Source organism: Notamacropus eugenii, chromosome 2, assembly GCF_028372415.1.
Source record: "Notamacropus eugenii isolate mMacEug1 chromosome 2, mMacEug1.pri_v2, whole genome shotgun sequence".
In the NCBI taxonomy this organism is placed as follows: domain Eukaryota; kingdom Metazoa; phylum Chordata; class Mammalia; order Diprotodontia; family Macropodidae; genus Notamacropus; species Notamacropus eugenii.
In genome coordinates this window covers 101,823,671-101,839,893 of record NC_092873.1, presented here as the reverse complement: position 1 = coordinate 101,839,893, position 16,223 = coordinate 101,823,671, and the positions used below count along the sequence as shown (strand labels likewise).

The following is a 16,223-nucleotide window of genomic DNA, read 5'->3' as shown; positions in this document are numbered from 1 at the left end:
CTCACTTTCTCTTCCTGAATCATTTGGATCCAGTGACCAGATATGAATCAGGATGACTGGAGATGGCCCCAGCGAACAGAGTATGCACTTAATAAATGCTAATTGTACTGGCTAAGAAACAGAGTGGTGAATCAGTGGAATAAGTTAGATATGTAAGACACAATAGTCAATGACTATAGTAATCTATTGTTGGATAAATCTAAAGACTCTAGCATCTGGGAAAAGAACTGCCTACTTAACAAAAATTGCTGGGAAAATTGGAAAATAGTGTGGTAGAAACTAGGCAAAGACCAACATCTTATACCCTATACCAAGATAAAGTCAAAATGAGTAGGTGATTTAGATGTAAAGGCTGATACTAAAAGCAAACTAGGAGAGCAAGGAATAGTTTATCTGCCAGATTTATGAGAAGTGAAGAATTTATGACCAAACAAGAAATAGAGAACATTATGAAGTGCAAAATGGATGATTTTGATTACATTTATTACATTAAATTGAAAAGTTTTTGCACAAAGTCAATGCAACCAAAATTAGAAAGGGAAAGAATTTTTATGGCCAGTGTCTCTAAAATATATAGAGAACTGAGTCAAATTTATAAGAATACAAGTCATTCTCTAATTGATAAATGGTCAAAGGATATAAACAGGCAGTTTTCAGATGAAGAAATTAAAGTTATCTATAGGCATATAAAAAATGCTCTAAGTCACTATTGATTAGAGAAATGCAAATCAAAGCAACTCTGAGGTACCACATCACACTATCATATTGGCTATCATGACAAAACAGAAAAATGATAAATCTTGGAGAAGATATGGGAAAATTGGAACATTAATGCATTGTTGGTGGAATTGTGAACTGGTCCAACCATTCTGGAGAGCAATTTGGATCTATGCCCAAAGGGCTATAAAAATATGCATATCCATTGAGCTAGCAATACCATTTCTTGACCCACATGTGCAAAAATATTTTAGCAGCCCCTTTTGTGGTAGCCAAGAATTGGAAATTGAGGGCATGCCCCTACATTGGGGAATGACTGAACAATTTGTGGTATATGAATGTAATGGAATCCTATTGTGTTATAAGAAATGATGAACAGGCAGGCTTCAGAAACACCTGGAAAGGAACTGATGTTGAGTGAAGTGAGCAGAACCAGGAGAACATTATACACAGTAACAGCCACACTGTGTGATGATTAAGTTTCATAGACTTGACTCTTGTCAGCTATGCAAGGTTCTAAGACAACTCTAAAAGACTCATGATGGAAAATGCTGTTCACATCCAGAGAAAGATCTATGGAGTCTGAATACAGATAGAATCATGCTATTTGTACTCTTTTTTTCTTTTTTGTTTTGTTTCTTCTATCTCATGGTTTCTTCCATTGGTTCCAGTACTTCTTAATAACATGACTAGTGTGAAAATGTTTAATATGGTTGTGAAAAAAATAAAAGTATGAAATAATTAAAAAATAGATGCTAATTGACTATTTGACTGAATGACAGAAGAAATTGAGGCTAGCAGGATTACTTTCTTGCCTTATAACTTTAAATGTCAGTCACTGACTGTCTGAAACTCTTTTCCTCACCTGTAAAATGGTAATACCGATGCCCATGCTCCATTTAGCTCACAGTAATTATCTTACATTATCCTTGTGAAGACACACAGATGACAGGTGGCAGAGGCAAGAATGTGAACTCCAGCTCCTCTAACTCCAAATGCAGTGTGCTCTTTTAATTGCCCCCAACAGGTGGTATGTATACATCTACTTCCCTTTAAGCAGTATCTGATCAGTGCTGAGTGAGTAGTATAGACTACTCTGATGTGAAAGTTGAGAGGAGAGAGAGCTGAGGTGGTTAGGGATTGCTTCAGAGAAGAACCAATCATTCATTCAAACCAAGCCTGCAAGGATGAGTGGGATTTGGAAACAGGTAAGGGAGCCAAGGGTGGGGTAGAAGCTGCCTTGACCTTCCTCCACATTCCTTCTCCCATTCTCAACTCTGGATTCTTTCCCTTACTCCTCAACTCTACCTTCATGGAGGAGGAACCATGCCAGAAAAGTGAGGGACATTCAGTTCCAGCTTTCTGCTACCTGAACAATAGTAAATTAGTGCTGATAAGAACGAGCAGGGCTCACAGGTCTTCTCCATCTGCTTGCTTCTCCCTTCCCCCTCTCCCCCCATCCCGCTTGCCCATACTGACTGATCCTTTAGGAGCTAAAGTAATCGTTGGTCCCTGGAACCTGTTCTGGGGCAAATGGAAAGGGATATTCCATGTCTCCAAGACCACTGATGTGAGGAGAGTCTCTAAGGAGAAATATATGTCTCCTTCTACTCTAATCCAAGAGATCTAAGATAGGGAGACCAAGAGGGAGAAACTAAGAAACTGAGACACAAAAGGAAAGGAAAATAAAAAAATGAGGGAAGGGAATAGGGAATAAACATTTATTAAGGGTCTGTTATGTGCCAGGCACTGTGCTAAGTGCATTATAAAAATATTCTAGTTTGGAATAGAGAAATGTAAAGAGACAGAAAATAGACATGATAACACAAGACATAAATTAGCAAGAGAAAAAAAGAAATCTAGGAGGAATGGTCTGAAAAAGGGGCCAGGGAGAGGAAATCTCTGTAAGAAGAAAAAAAAAAGAATGAAATTCAGCACTTACTATGTAAATGCCCAGCATTGGGAATACAGGTAGAAAATTGGAGTTGTTCCTGCTCTTAAGAAGCTCAGTTTCATTTTCACTTCCTGACTCCTGATTATTTCTACTACTTCCTGTATTACAGATGAGAAAATAAATGCTAATTAAAGTCAAATGACTTGTCCAAGGTGACACAAACCATGATAACCATGTTCCATGGAGATGCTAGGTGAGAGTGGGATGGAGGTGAGTCTGTATGGATGGGAGGGAAGTTAAAATCAAAATAAATTTATAGAGCACTGAGCACTGCTTTAGACCTTGTAGGATATAAAGAAGTAAGAGATACAGTCTTTAGACAACACATGTTGGAGAATTCAGAGGCTTCAGGGAGGATTTCAAGGCCCAGAAATCCTTTGGTTACTCCAGCAGTTCAGATGACAATAGCCTAGGGGTCTGGATGGTGTCAAAACCAAGGCAGAAAGTAAGACCTGGTGGCCCTCGATCTTACCGGAAGGACTGTAATTGATGACTCCCTGCTAATCAAAGTGGTGAGTGGCAGTATCTGTATCAGAGCAAGGAGAAAAGAGGAGAGGGATGAAGAGCTTGGCTCATGACTGTTAGGAAGAGGGGAGTGTGGTGGAGGGTTTGAATGGTTCAAAAGTCCCTGAAATCCTTATCTTAGTGGTAGAAATGGTTGGAGGTCAGTATCCAATCAGGAGGAGGAAAATGGAAGGAGGAATTGACAGGAAAGCCAAGGGAAAGAGCTCTTAGAGATACCTGCTCTATTGAGCCCTCTGGTACCCACTGGTAACTGGGAGGTGGGTGGGCTGGGGCAAGAGTAAAACAGCAAGAAATATAAAGTTAGCATTGCAAACAAACCCCAGACCTCTCCACTTGTCTCCTCCCTGAAAAAGCAAAGCAAAGCAAAACAAAAACAAACAAAACTTCTTTTAACTTACTTATTCAGTTCAATTTAACAATTATCAAGGACCCATACTCTATATAGGGTACCAATTCACAGAAGAGATCACCACACCCTCTTCTGTGTTCTCTTTAGGGTAGTCGGTGCTGTTATGTGCTAGGAGGTAAAGAAGACATTCCTTGTCTTTGATCTGATTTCTTTTCACTTTGGACTCATTTGGATTCTTGGATTTTTTCTAGTTAGGTACTGCCTCCTTTCTTCTCTGCCCTTTCACTAAGAAGCCATATATAGAATGTGTCTTATGAGTAGAACCCAGAACTTACTCCTACTCTTGGGAGATAAAAAGGAAAGAAGGTGAGGGAAAAGTGACTCACAAAACCACTGAGGATGAGCCTTACAAGGTATGTTTCACAGTCACAGAACCATAGAAGTTTAGTTCTTATTCAAAGAAGGAATTCCTTCTACACATCCTCTAGAAGTGTTCATTCATTTTTCTTCTGCTTGAAGGCCCCCAGGGATGGCAAATGCACTAACCAACTATCAAAAGTAGCCCATTCAACATTTGGACAGCTCTAATTTTTAGGAAGTTCTTCCCTTAAAAACTGACCTAAAATCTGCTTTCTTTTAGCTTTTATCCATTGTCCTATCTTTGCCTGATTGTAATCCCAACTACTGGGGAGGCTGAGGTGAGAGACTCTCTTGAGTTCCTGAGTTTTAAGCTGCAGTGGGCTATGTTGACCCAGGTGTCTTCACTATATTTGGCACCAAAATGGTAAACCCTTAGGAGGAAGGTGCCACTAGACTGACTAAAAGTGGACAAACCACTCAAGTCAGAAGTGGAGAAAGTCAAAGCTTTACTTCTGGGGAGGGAGGGAAGGTGGAAGAAAAAGCAAGGAAAGAGAGGAAGAAAGAAGAAAGGAAGGAAGCAGAAAGGAGCAAAGAAGGGAAGGAAGGAATAGAAGGAGGAAGGAAAGATGGAAGAAAGGAAAGAGGGAAGGAAAGGAGAGAAGGAAGGAAGGTAGGAAAGAAGGAAGGAAGAAGGAAGGAAAGAAGAAAGGAGGGAAGGAAGGAAAGAACTTTTTTGACACCTGATTTTGGATAACTGTCAAAATGTTTCCTTCATTACCTATTCCCTTTCCTCTCCAATTCCCACCACCATTTTGGGTCTGTTTCCAGCACCCAATTCTCTTTTTCTCTTCTACCTATCCAGGCTACAACATTATATTTTTAGGGGTTATTTTATAAGGGAAAAGAGGACATACAAATTTAGAAACAACACACAAGACTAGGGTAATTAAAAGTCAGGAGAAAAGAAAACTACCTAGTCTCACACTCAATGGCATTTAAGGCCCCTAGTTAATCTATCTAGGGACAGGTGTACAGGCCTAGATTGACCCATGAGCCTCTCTCCAGGCTCCACAGGAGTCCCATACCATGACTTCCAACTGTTTAGTGGCCCCAACCCTGAGACTTGGAGTCTCCAAATTTAAGTACCTAGTCTTTTTCAAGCCCTGTGCTCTGTCTCTAGGGAAACAAATGCATCAAATAAAACAATTCCCATTTTCAAGGAGCTTACATTCTAGTGGAGGAGACAATAAGTACGTAAATGAGCATATGAAGAATTAATATGAGTAGACAGAAAGGGATGGCATTAGAAGTTGAGGGGATCAGGAGAGGTCCTGCCCCCAGTTTACTAAAAATAGGATGCTGAGGGGTCCACCTATATTATTGGATAATTAGCCAAGACTAATTGGCTTTAGCTATGTGCCAGAGGAAGAGAAGGCATCTGTGAGAGAGGTGAGGAAGGAGTATGTTCCAGGTATGAGGGGCAGCCAGTACAAAGGTTCAAGATAGCAATGGAATGCTGTTGCCACCTGTAAAGAACAAGAAGGAGGCCAGTTTTAGTGGACTGGAGAATGTGGGAGAATTACATAGAATGCGGCTGTAAAGACAGATGGGGGTGAGATTATAAAGGGAGTAAAAAAAAAATCTCAAACAAATAGAAGAGTCTATATTGAATTCTAGAAAACCACAGGAATTTACTAAGTAGGAAAAAAGGAAATAAATACACATTAAGCGCCTACTCTGCACCAGACACTTACTGAATCCTTTACAATTTATCTCATTTGATCCTTCAACAATCCTGTGAAGGAGATGCTACTGTTAACCCTACTTTACAGAGGAGGAAACTGAGGCAGGTAGTGGTTAAGTCACTTGCCCTGAAAAAAAATCATTGAAGGCCCATTCTCAAGTCAATGAGGAAAACATTCTGATTGAATATAAGCTCCATGAGGGCAAAAGCTGTTTTATTTTTGTCTTCATGTACTCAGTGCTTAGCACAGTGCCTGGCACCGAGTAGGCATTTAAAAATGTAACAAGAGGGAAGAAAAAACCCTTTTATCATATATTTAATAATATATTTACATATAATTATTACATATTTAAAAGGAATAGTAAGTGGTACATAATAGATTTGTAGTTTCATGTGCAATCATCTTTTTTTTTATCATACTTGTTATGGAATGCTTGTTTTATAACAAATTTTAAAAAGTTTACTAAAAATAGAATGCTGATTTTATTAGATATATTATTAGATAATTAGCCAAGACTAATTAAATATTAGGGGCAGCTAGGTGGTGCGATGGATAGAGTACCAGACCTGGAGTCAGGAAGACCTGAGTTCTAATCTGGCCTGTGACACTTACTTACACATGTGATCCCAGGCAAGTCAACCAAGCAAGGGTTAACCCTGCTTGCCTCAGTTTCCTCATCTGTAAAAAGAACTAGAGAAGGAAATGGGAAACCATTCCAGTATCTTTGCCAAGAAAACTCTTTTTAGGGGTCTTTTTAGGGTTTTGTTTATTTAGGGGTCATGAAGAATCTGAAATACTGAACAACAACATATAAAGACAATTCTGTGATGTAGGTACTAGAAATTTTGTTACTCCCATTTTATAGATGGGGAAACCAACTGAGAGGGGTTAAATAACTTGTTCATGGTCATGCAGCTAGTGTCAGAAAAGGGATTTGAACCCAGGACTTCTTTCAACAGAACATGCAGCTATAATTAAATTTCATCTTATTTGCAATTAAATTTTCATCTTATGAGAAGCAACTATGTTGTAGACTCCTTTGGGTGGAGACTCTTGTCCCTGGGCTTTGCTCCCAACTTACCACTCCTCTTTATTCCATTATAATGGAGTGCCCACATAGTGCCTGGCACATAGTAGGCACTTGATAAGTGTTCCCTTCTTCCCCCCCGTTTCTGGTCATCATTTGCCTTTCACTAGCTCTGCAGTCCTTCCTTCTGGCCTCTTTTAATGATCACTGACTGGTTTAGCAACTACATCTTCTAATATTTCTGGTCTTTGTTATCATGCTTAGTTTTCCCCCTCAGGCTTAGCTCCCTCTGAGCTTTAGCGCACCTCATGCTCTTCTCATAGGGTCATGGCACGTTTTTGCATTCATTTACCATTACTTATCCTTTTTTCTGTCTTCCATATATGTCTTTCCAGCATTTCAGTGGTTTCATGAGTTCCTTGTACATCTACATTATTCTTTTAAGACAACTCTTTCTTTTCATCATCAGAATTGTTTCTTTTCGTGTCCTTAGAGTTGTGTTCATGAGAAATTTTTATCCCTTTTGGGAACCTACTAATCTTTTGGTTTTTTTGAACCCTTTGAAATCTAGCCCCTACAAATTTGGAGGGCATGTCAGGCTATATCTGATTTCCTCTCCTTCTCTATCAGTAATTCAAAGATGAAGTGATCACTCCCTCCCAAGGCTTTCATAATTTCCTCCCTGGACATAAGTCCTTCCTTTTGAGGAAAAATCATATCCAGAATAGAATTTCCCCTTCCTTTCATTTGCATCTTTTGAAGAATGAAATTATTATTAAGATAAGTCAAGAATTATTAGCAGTTGTGCTTGAGTGGAAAGCAGATGCTTCTGAAATTGGAATCCCCTCTTATGATTTCCATGTCTCTAAGCCAGGCTTGCGATTTATTTCCTGAATTCCTTATCTATTTCTCTCTTCTGTCCAGGTGGTCTGTAGTACTCTGATGACAATCTCATTTCTCTTTATGTCTCCAGTGATTTTCACACAAGTGCATGCCATGATATTTCCCTTCATTGGTTCCTGTATTTTTTTATATGTCTATATCTTCTTAATATATAGTTCTCCCCACACCATATCCTCTTTATCTCTCTGGTTCTTTTTGCATTCTTGTGTCTCAGTGATACTGATACTTGTGAGGGAAAATTTGCTTTCCTGCACTAAGAGCTGTAATTACTTGCTTATTATATATACTTTGTGCATTTGTGTATAGATATTTGAGTTCAAGGGCAGCTAAGTGGCTCAGTGGATAGTGTCAGGCATGGAATCAGGAAGACTCATCTTCCTGAGTTCAGATCAGCCTGAGATACTTCTTAGCTGTGTGACCATGGGCAATTCACTTCACCCTGTTTGCCTCAGTTTTCTCATCTATAAAATGAACTGAAGGAAATGCCAAACCACCAGGAAAACCCCAAAATGGGGTCATGAAGCCATAGACACAAATGAAAAATGACTGAACAACAATAAAAATCTGAGGTCTTGGGTTTTATTACTGGTATTTTTCTTGGATTTTGTCTTCTCTGAGTTTCTGGGTATCTTTATGGCTTTATCTATGAATTATATTATATAGGTACTCTCCATGGTATAAAGTGCACTGGGGTTTTCTCCCTCTTCCTTTTCAGATTAAATCCCTTTTGATTAGACTTGCAAGACATGTAGGTAGACAGATGGACTCTTACCAGTCCTTATTAAGTGTACTCTGTCCTAAATTAGGGTTTGTCAGTCCTATATCATAAATTGTGTTCCATCCTTGGACAACATCATTTTAACTAGCTGTTCACACTTCAAATCTGCCTTTCTCTAAAATTTTTGCCTTTGACTGGTAGAAATGATAAAAATACTACATCCCTAAGATTTTCAGGGGTTTTTTTGCATAAAACTTTATAATCTTTAGCAATACTTTCTAGATTCTTTCTGGCAATATTATTTGTAATCATAAAATCACTGTGAGTGGGTAGTAGGCATCTGCCATGGAGTCCTAGGATATTCTCTGTTGTATTTTGGATATATGTCCTTGAAAGAGCAGTCACCTGTTCTTATCAGATCAACAAATAACTATATTGGTATACCTATCAGTAGGGATACCAATTACTGCTGTTTACTCCATCTTCTCCTGACCCTAACTGAATGATTTTGTTATCTGACATTGCTGTGACAGCCACAGCCACAGCATCACTGACCGAAGCCACAGCATCACTGACCGAAGCCACAGCACCACTGATTGAAGTGGAAGCAGCTGCTTCTTCCTCATGGGGTCTAGCTCTATCCTCTTCAGGAAGAGCCTTCGATCTGCTGCTTAGCTTCAGGAGTTGAATTTCAATGGTCCTCATTCTTTCCTTCTCCTCTGTGCCATATTCTTCCAAGACATGTCATCATTTCTCTGATGTTATGGTCTTCTTCGAAAACGAAGGACAAATACAACCTATGAGTAGACCACAATGGCCAGAGGCTGCCCAGTTAATTTGGAGGTAACTGGCTAGATGTCTTTCTTTCTCTTTTTCTCTCTCTCTTTCTTTCCTTCTCTCTTTCCTTTCTTTCTCTCTCTCTTTCTTGTCATTCCCCAAATATTAAATCCAGTGCACTCTGAAGTCCAGAGATTGGACAACAATTGGTCCCTGCCCAAGCTCCACTTAATGACTGTTCTCTGGACCCTCCTGGCTTAGTGTGATTATTGATAGTAACTGTTTCTTTCCCTTTTCCTTCCAGCTTGATTTAGTTTTTTTTATTTTTCTTTTGCTCATTAAAGGGAACATTCCTTGACTACTTCTTAAAGAAGCTATTCACTGAATGGGCATTAGTTACCTCCCTCTAAGTGATACCTGTAAAGACCTTAGCCTAAAAAGACCAAGGTCTCCCATTGCATTAGGTGCCATCTCCAGTCATCCTGATGAATATCTGGTCACTGGATCTCAATGACTCAGGAGGAGAAAGTGAGGCTGATGACTTCACACAGTCCTCACTCAAAACAAAGTCAAGTGCAAGTCATGTCATCATTTCTTCGAAAACAAAGGACAAGCACACAGTGTTCTTCCACTCTCTAATTTCCCAATACAAGCTAGATGATCTCTTTGACTTTCAGATCCTTTTTTGGGGAATCTTCTCTCTTTCTCTCTTCTTCCCTATGTCTGTTTATTTCCTCTTTTCTCTCTCCTCTGTCTCTCCTTTTCTCTGTCTGTCTCTCTTCTCTGTCTGTCTCTCCTTGTCTCTCTCTCCCCTCTCTTTTCGCTGCCTCTCTCTCCTTTTCTCCATCTCACTTGCTTTCTTTCCTCTCCTTCTGTTTCTCTTCTTCATCTCTCTGTCAATCCTTTTCCCTGTCTGTCCTTTTCTCTCTCTTTCTGTCTCTTTCTCTCTTCTCCGTCTTCTTCCTCCTCCTCTTTCTCCTCCTCCTCCTTCTTCTTCTTGTTCTTTTTCTCCTTTTCTCCCCCCTCCCTCTCCTCTTCTCTCTCTATTCTCTGCCTGTCCTCACCCCTCCCCATACTTTCTTTAAAAGAATTCTTTATTCTCCCTGATAATCTGAAGTGGAGAGGTATTCCCCAACCCCTTTCTTTATCTTCTCTTCTAGGAGGGAGACCAGTCTAAACTTTAAGTAAAGATAAGCCACTTGGTTTGCCAGAAATATTAAATTTGCATACTTTATTCAGGTCATTGCAAATTCTAGCTGCCCTTCAAACAGGTAGGATTGAGGTCCTAGGTTCCTTATCACTCATATTTTACATACCTTATCTTACTGATTCCCTTCTCTTTTCTCCTTTTCCTTCACCTTCAGCTCTGCTTTTGTCTTCCCATTTTCCTCTGGTCCTTCTGCTTGAGTTACTCTCTTTGAATTCCTTTTCTCTGAAAAATGAAGGAAGTTGGCTAGACAACCATTTTGCTCTTTTCCAGCTATCAATGTAGGATTCTCTATCTATGGTCCTTCAGTGCTAGATCCTACACTTTCAGCTTTGAGAATGAGTACTCCACCCCTTCCTTCAATTTTTCCTCAAGTCCTCCCATAATTTCCTCACTAAATTCAATCTCCAGCCTTCTTTGCAATTCCCAAACCCTCCAAACTTCCTTCACAATTCCTTTTTCTTTAGCTCAAGCCCTTTCCCACTCCTCCAGCCCAAACTTTCCCTCATCAAAGAGGGAAGAGGACTATTTGCTTAGTTTCTACATCTGTAAAATGAAGGGATTTGACACCCAGCCTGAAGTCCTGGGATCCTAAGCTGTGTGACCTTGGCAAAGTTACAGTTTTTCTCAATGCTTCAGTGTTGTCATTTGAAAATCACTCTTGCAAATCACTTTAAATGTAAGCCATATGAAATATATGGATGAACCAAATAATATAATGTTTGTAATAAGCAAGTGTTAAACACACGCAAAGTGTTATTGTCATCATTTCTATATATGATGCATTCAGCTATGTTCTTCTTAGACACAAAAGAAAGCTAAAACATGTTGAATCAAATACTATACTTTATTTTAAGGGGAGTAGAACTAGGAGGAGGAGAAGGCAAAGAGGACTGTTTTTTCTCTTTCCATCTTGGGAACCTGAGACCTAGGCATTCAAGAGGAGGTTGGTAAACCCTTTGAGGCTTGGTCTTAGGGATGCTGAAACGAAAGGGTTGAGGCCAAACAGGCAGTGGGACTAGTTGTCGTATAGGTGGAGAGTTGCTCGGAGTTCGAGATCTCCTACCAGAAGAAGGAGCTTGGGATCCAGTCTGGGATGTGGTGTGAAAACCCAATGGAGTTGCAGGCCTAGCTGGTGGTTGGGCCAGGGTTGGTGCTGGCTCCTCCCTAGGTGTTGACTGTGGGAGTTTTGGGGTGGTGGGTCGGGAAGTGCCTGAAGGGGGGTGGGAGTGCAGCACTGACTTTGATCTCAAGCCACATCCACAAAGACAGGGAGCAAAGATGGATGGTAGAAAAGAGTCAACATCATGTGATTTCCTACTTGGATCCAATCCTCGTGGGTTATCTAAGGGGATGCCCAGCTCTGTGAGCTCTTGTTGCAAATCTTCAAGTATCCATCCCCTCCTATGAAATATGAAATGGGGGAGCAGGGAGGAAGAAAGGTGAGATTTGCATGGAGACAGAGGGAGAGAAGTAAGAAAAAGATCGGATAATGATAAGGACTGGATTTGTGATTTTATTAGTAGCTATCCCTTCCACATAGTGACTTTCCCTATTGCGGTTCCTATATTATGGTTTTGACATATCACAAGTCAAAATAAGAAATTAAATGAGAATTTTGGGGGAGTTTTGTGGAAGCTGTAGACGATTCAAGAAGGCCAGAAGATGACACAGAAAAAAGTTTAGAAACTCATTAATGCATAAATATATGTAAAGTATTATATAATATTAACCCAAATTTTACAATAAGGTACTATAAACACCCCATAAAAAAAAGAAAAAAATTCAGACTTCTTCTCTGGTACGAAGGGAGGGCCAAAAAATTTTACATGGATTTTCCATATTGCAGCAGTGAGGAAACTCTCCCTACTAGCAGAAACAGACAGAAAGAAAGGGAGTTAGTTGGAGAATGAGCTGTCCATATGTACCTTGAGCTGTCCATACATACCTTGAGCTTTTCCGGACTAGTCGGACATCTTCCTCCAGTAGTAGCCCATAGTCAAGAGGAGGCTGTTGCCTACCATGGTCCCCACTCATTTTCTCTTAAGAGAGAGATTCAGCTGGGAGATGATTGTTAATGGTTAGAAGACTGGAAGTGGAGAGTAGGGCTAAATGGGAGAGTTGCTTGATCTATTCTACTTCTGTGCTTTGTACAGGCTTCTCCATAGAATTTTTCTCCTCTCTCCCTTCAAAATTCATCTCAAAGACATCAGGTATGACATCAAGGACATCAATATATCAGGGATTCTTAAGCTTTTTTGTATCATGAACCCCTTTGACAGGCTAGTGAAGCTCCTGTAATATCCTTCTCATGGTTTTAAGTGCATAAAATAAAATACATAGATTACAAAGGAATAACATTGAAATAAAGATGCAATTTTTTCATCCAAAGTTTAGGGGCCTCCTGACATCTGAGGGGGGTGGAGAGATTGTTCATAGACCTTAGATTAAGAACTTAGTTTTACATGAAGTCTTTCTGGATTCCCCTGCAACTGCTAGTACCCTCCCTCTATAATTATCTTGTTTTATAAAACTTGTATTTATTTATTTTTTATATTTATTCTACATATATATATATATATGTTCTTGTTAGAAAATAAGTTCCATCAGACTATTTCATCATTTCTATTTTTATCTTTAGTGCCCAGCACATAACAGGAGTTTAATAAATGCTTCTTGATTGATTTTGAACCCTGGGAAGGAGGAAAGGAGGACTCTTGATTGGTCCCAAACTCTCCCTCTTTCTAGCATCTTCCCCTTTCCCTTGAACCCACCATCCATCCCCACTGCTTCTTGATCAATTCTCTTTATTCTGTTTCATGGGACTAATGTACTCACCCAATGGATTGACTTTGTTCTTTTCTGGCTCAGTGTTTCTATTCATGCTGTCACTGCCTTTCTTCTATCTCTCTCTTTGTGAGAAGTTCTTTCAAGGGCCTAGATCATCCTACCCCCATGAAACCTTTCTGGATACCCCCAGCCAGAAAGGTTCTTCCCACCCCCTTGAATTCAGATAGTATTTGTGTGTGTCTTTCTGAGAGGTCATATTTATGGTTTGCAAAATGATTGCCTCACAACAGCCCTGTGAGGTAGGCAGTGCAATGATTGTTATCCCTGCAAAGCAGACAAGGAGGACCACTGAGGTTGGGAGAGGTGAAATGACTTACTCCAGATCACACAGTAAGTCCAGGGGGTTCTAAACCATATACCCAATCACATCCAACCCCACCAATTTAATCCAATCCAATCCAATCCAACCCAACAAAGAAATATCTGTTAGGTGTAAAGCTGCATATGCACACTTTGTGCAAAGCTCTGTGCTTGGTGTTGGGGATACAAAGACAAAATGAAAATCAGTTCCTGCCAATGCCAGGCATTTGTACTCCTTAAGAAGTCAAAGACTAAAGGGTCTCAGATATACCAAAATATTCATAGCTGCACCTTTTGTCAGAGCAAAGCACTGGAAACAAAACAAATGCCCATCAAATGGAAAATGGATAAACAAATTGTGGTACACAAATATAATGGAATGCTGTAGGATGTATTGTGATATAAGATGAAAATAAGATAAAAGATTAAGATGATGGGGGCAAATAGGTGGTGCAGTGGATAGAGCAGTAACTGGAGTCAAGAGGACTTCTGTTCAAATCCAGTCCCAGACACTTACTATCTGTGTGTCCTCTGGGCACTTAACTCCCATTGCAGAGAGAGACCTGCAGTGGGAGAGGGAGAGGAGAGGAGAGGAGAGGAGAGAGAAGGAGAGAAACCATGTGGCTCAATCTCATCTTTATTGCCCACAAATATCAAGATGGATCTTCAAACCAATTATGAAATTTGAATATAAGCTCTTTGAGGCCAGGAGCCATTTCTCCCCTTTATATCTCTAGCACTTCCCCTTATACGTAGTACATATTTAATAAATACTTATTAAATAGAGCTTTCTTAGATTATGGATGTCTCTAATTTCACTGCATTTGTATGGATCATAAAGAATACGTAGAATCATAGATTTGGAGTTGAAGGCAACCTAGTTCAACTTTCTTGTTTTACAGACAAAGACGCAGAGGCCCAGAGAGAGGTAAAATAACTTCCATTATTCCACACTGGTAGTTGACTACATTGGTATTTGTTAGAAGTAAGCTACCTCTAAAATGAACTCATGAAATCCAGGAGTGGGGCTGACAGCCCTGAAGACCCCATTACTGTCTGTTTCACTGAAATTCATGCATGTGCATTCGCCCGTGTGTGAAGCAGGGAGGGGGTGGAGGGAAGAATTCTCCTGTGTGCATCATTTGTCTTGATAGTTTTTTACTTTCTGTAATTTTCAGGTTTTGAGAATGTAGGAAGGGAGCAGCCATGGCTTCCTCTGAATTCTTTGTCCCGTGGTATGATGGGAACTTACTTTACCTACTCTGGGGAGCTCATCAGGCCTTCATGAGGGTGCCCTGAGCTCCTCTGAGCACCTTTTTCTAGTGATCATGGTATAGTGGAAAAAGTACTGGATATGGGAACCTGAGGACCTGGGTTCAAATCCATTTTTTCTTCTTAGTGGCCGTGTGATCTTGGGCAAGTCCCAAAACATTTCTGGTCTTTAAATTTTTTTTGTTCTTGTTTTTAAATTGCAAAACAAGGGGGTTGGAATTAGATGCTTCTTAAGGTTTATTCTCAAAAAATAATCTACTTCCTACAATGTTGTCTCATTCAACTCTGGAAATTACCACAGGCCAGCATGTTACATTTAATATTTGCCTCTAAAAAGCTTCAAACTGTATATTACAAAAGCTCACAGCTTCATATGCAATCCTACATCCTGATCTTCTTTGTATATGTAAATAAATGTTTATGTTTGTTAGTATTTATGTTCTTAATAAAAAGGGAAATTAAAAAAAGAAAAAGAAAATTCCCATAGGCTCTAATATATTTTGGGTTGGGTTTTGAAAATGAGGATTATGGATTCAAGGAGAGGAGGGGGAAAGACATCTCAGGTAGGAAAAAGCCTCCATAATGTGACATATTATTTCACACAGTACTTGGTGGGAGTGAAAGTATTCTTTGTTTGTTTGTTTTTAATTTATTTTTTATTTTTTTGGGAAAGCATTCTTTATTCAGTCACATGACTTGCCTATGATCATACAGCTTAGTCACTAATGGAGCCAAGACTTGAACCTAGGCCTTCTGACTCCTAGTGCCCTTTCCAACATACCACACTGGGTTCAGGTGAATAACAAAATGGTGGATGGACAAGTTTGCTTGTCTGGGGTACAGAAGTCTGTTGGAAAATAAACAAAAAAGAGGGTATAGTGAGGCACACTACTGGGTGAGAGTAGGAGAAATGAGCCTGGGTCACCTCTGATTCAAAGACACTGGACCTCCATTCCCAATCAATTTATCAACAGGCATTTATTAAGTGTCTACTGTGTGCTTGGCACTAGGGATCCTCAAGGAGTTTACATGCTATTGAGAGAAATGTGTATATACATATATATATATATATATATACATATGTATATATATATATATATATATACACACACACACACATATATAAAGATATATACGAAGATACATACATATATATGTATATATATGAAGATATAAGAAAAAAAAATGGACCCAGAGCTCTAGAGCCAGAACCTTAGAAGCCATTTAGTCCAGCCATCTCACTTTACATATGAGGAAACTGAGGTTAAGTGATGTACGTAGGGTGATATGGCTAGCAGGTATCTGAGACAAGATTTGAACTCTAATCTTTCTGACTCCAGATTCAGAGCCCTATCCACCTAGCCACATGGAGGGGAGGAAAAGTCAGAAAAGAAAGGAAGAAAAAGTTTACCATCCTAAATGATTCGAAGGATAGTTATTCATTGAAATGATTTAAGGAAGTTAGTAAGAAGGGCGTGGGTTTATAGGAGAATGTTTTCTAGGTGATTGTGCATAAGGG

General features: G+C 39.6%; 2 long non-coding RNA genes across 6 annotated transcripts in view; one reads left to right on the top strand and one right to left on the bottom strand.

The window, feature by feature from the left end:
* Positions 1-16,223, top strand: part of LOC140526118 (uncharacterized) — a 310,915-nt gene that overhangs the window by 53,822 nt on the left and 240,870 nt on the right. The gene's annotated exons all lie outside the window — the stretch shown is intronic.
* LOC140526115 (uncharacterized) lies at positions 467-13,318 on the bottom strand. 5 transcript variants are annotated; one of them, XR_011974245.1, is made up of 4 exons: positions 13,121-13,318; positions 12,231-12,342; positions 10,392-10,507; positions 467-3,197 (listed from the first exon to the last, which is right to left on the bottom strand). It is a non-coding gene; the product is annotated as an uncharacterized lncRNA (long non-coding RNA). The 5 variants fall into 5 exon arrangements; XR_011974243.1 differs by lacking the exon at positions 467-3,197 and adding an exon at positions 5,209-5,431 and having other exon boundaries at positions 13,121-13,316; XR_011974246.1 differs by lacking the exon at positions 467-3,197 and adding an exon at positions 9,050-9,069.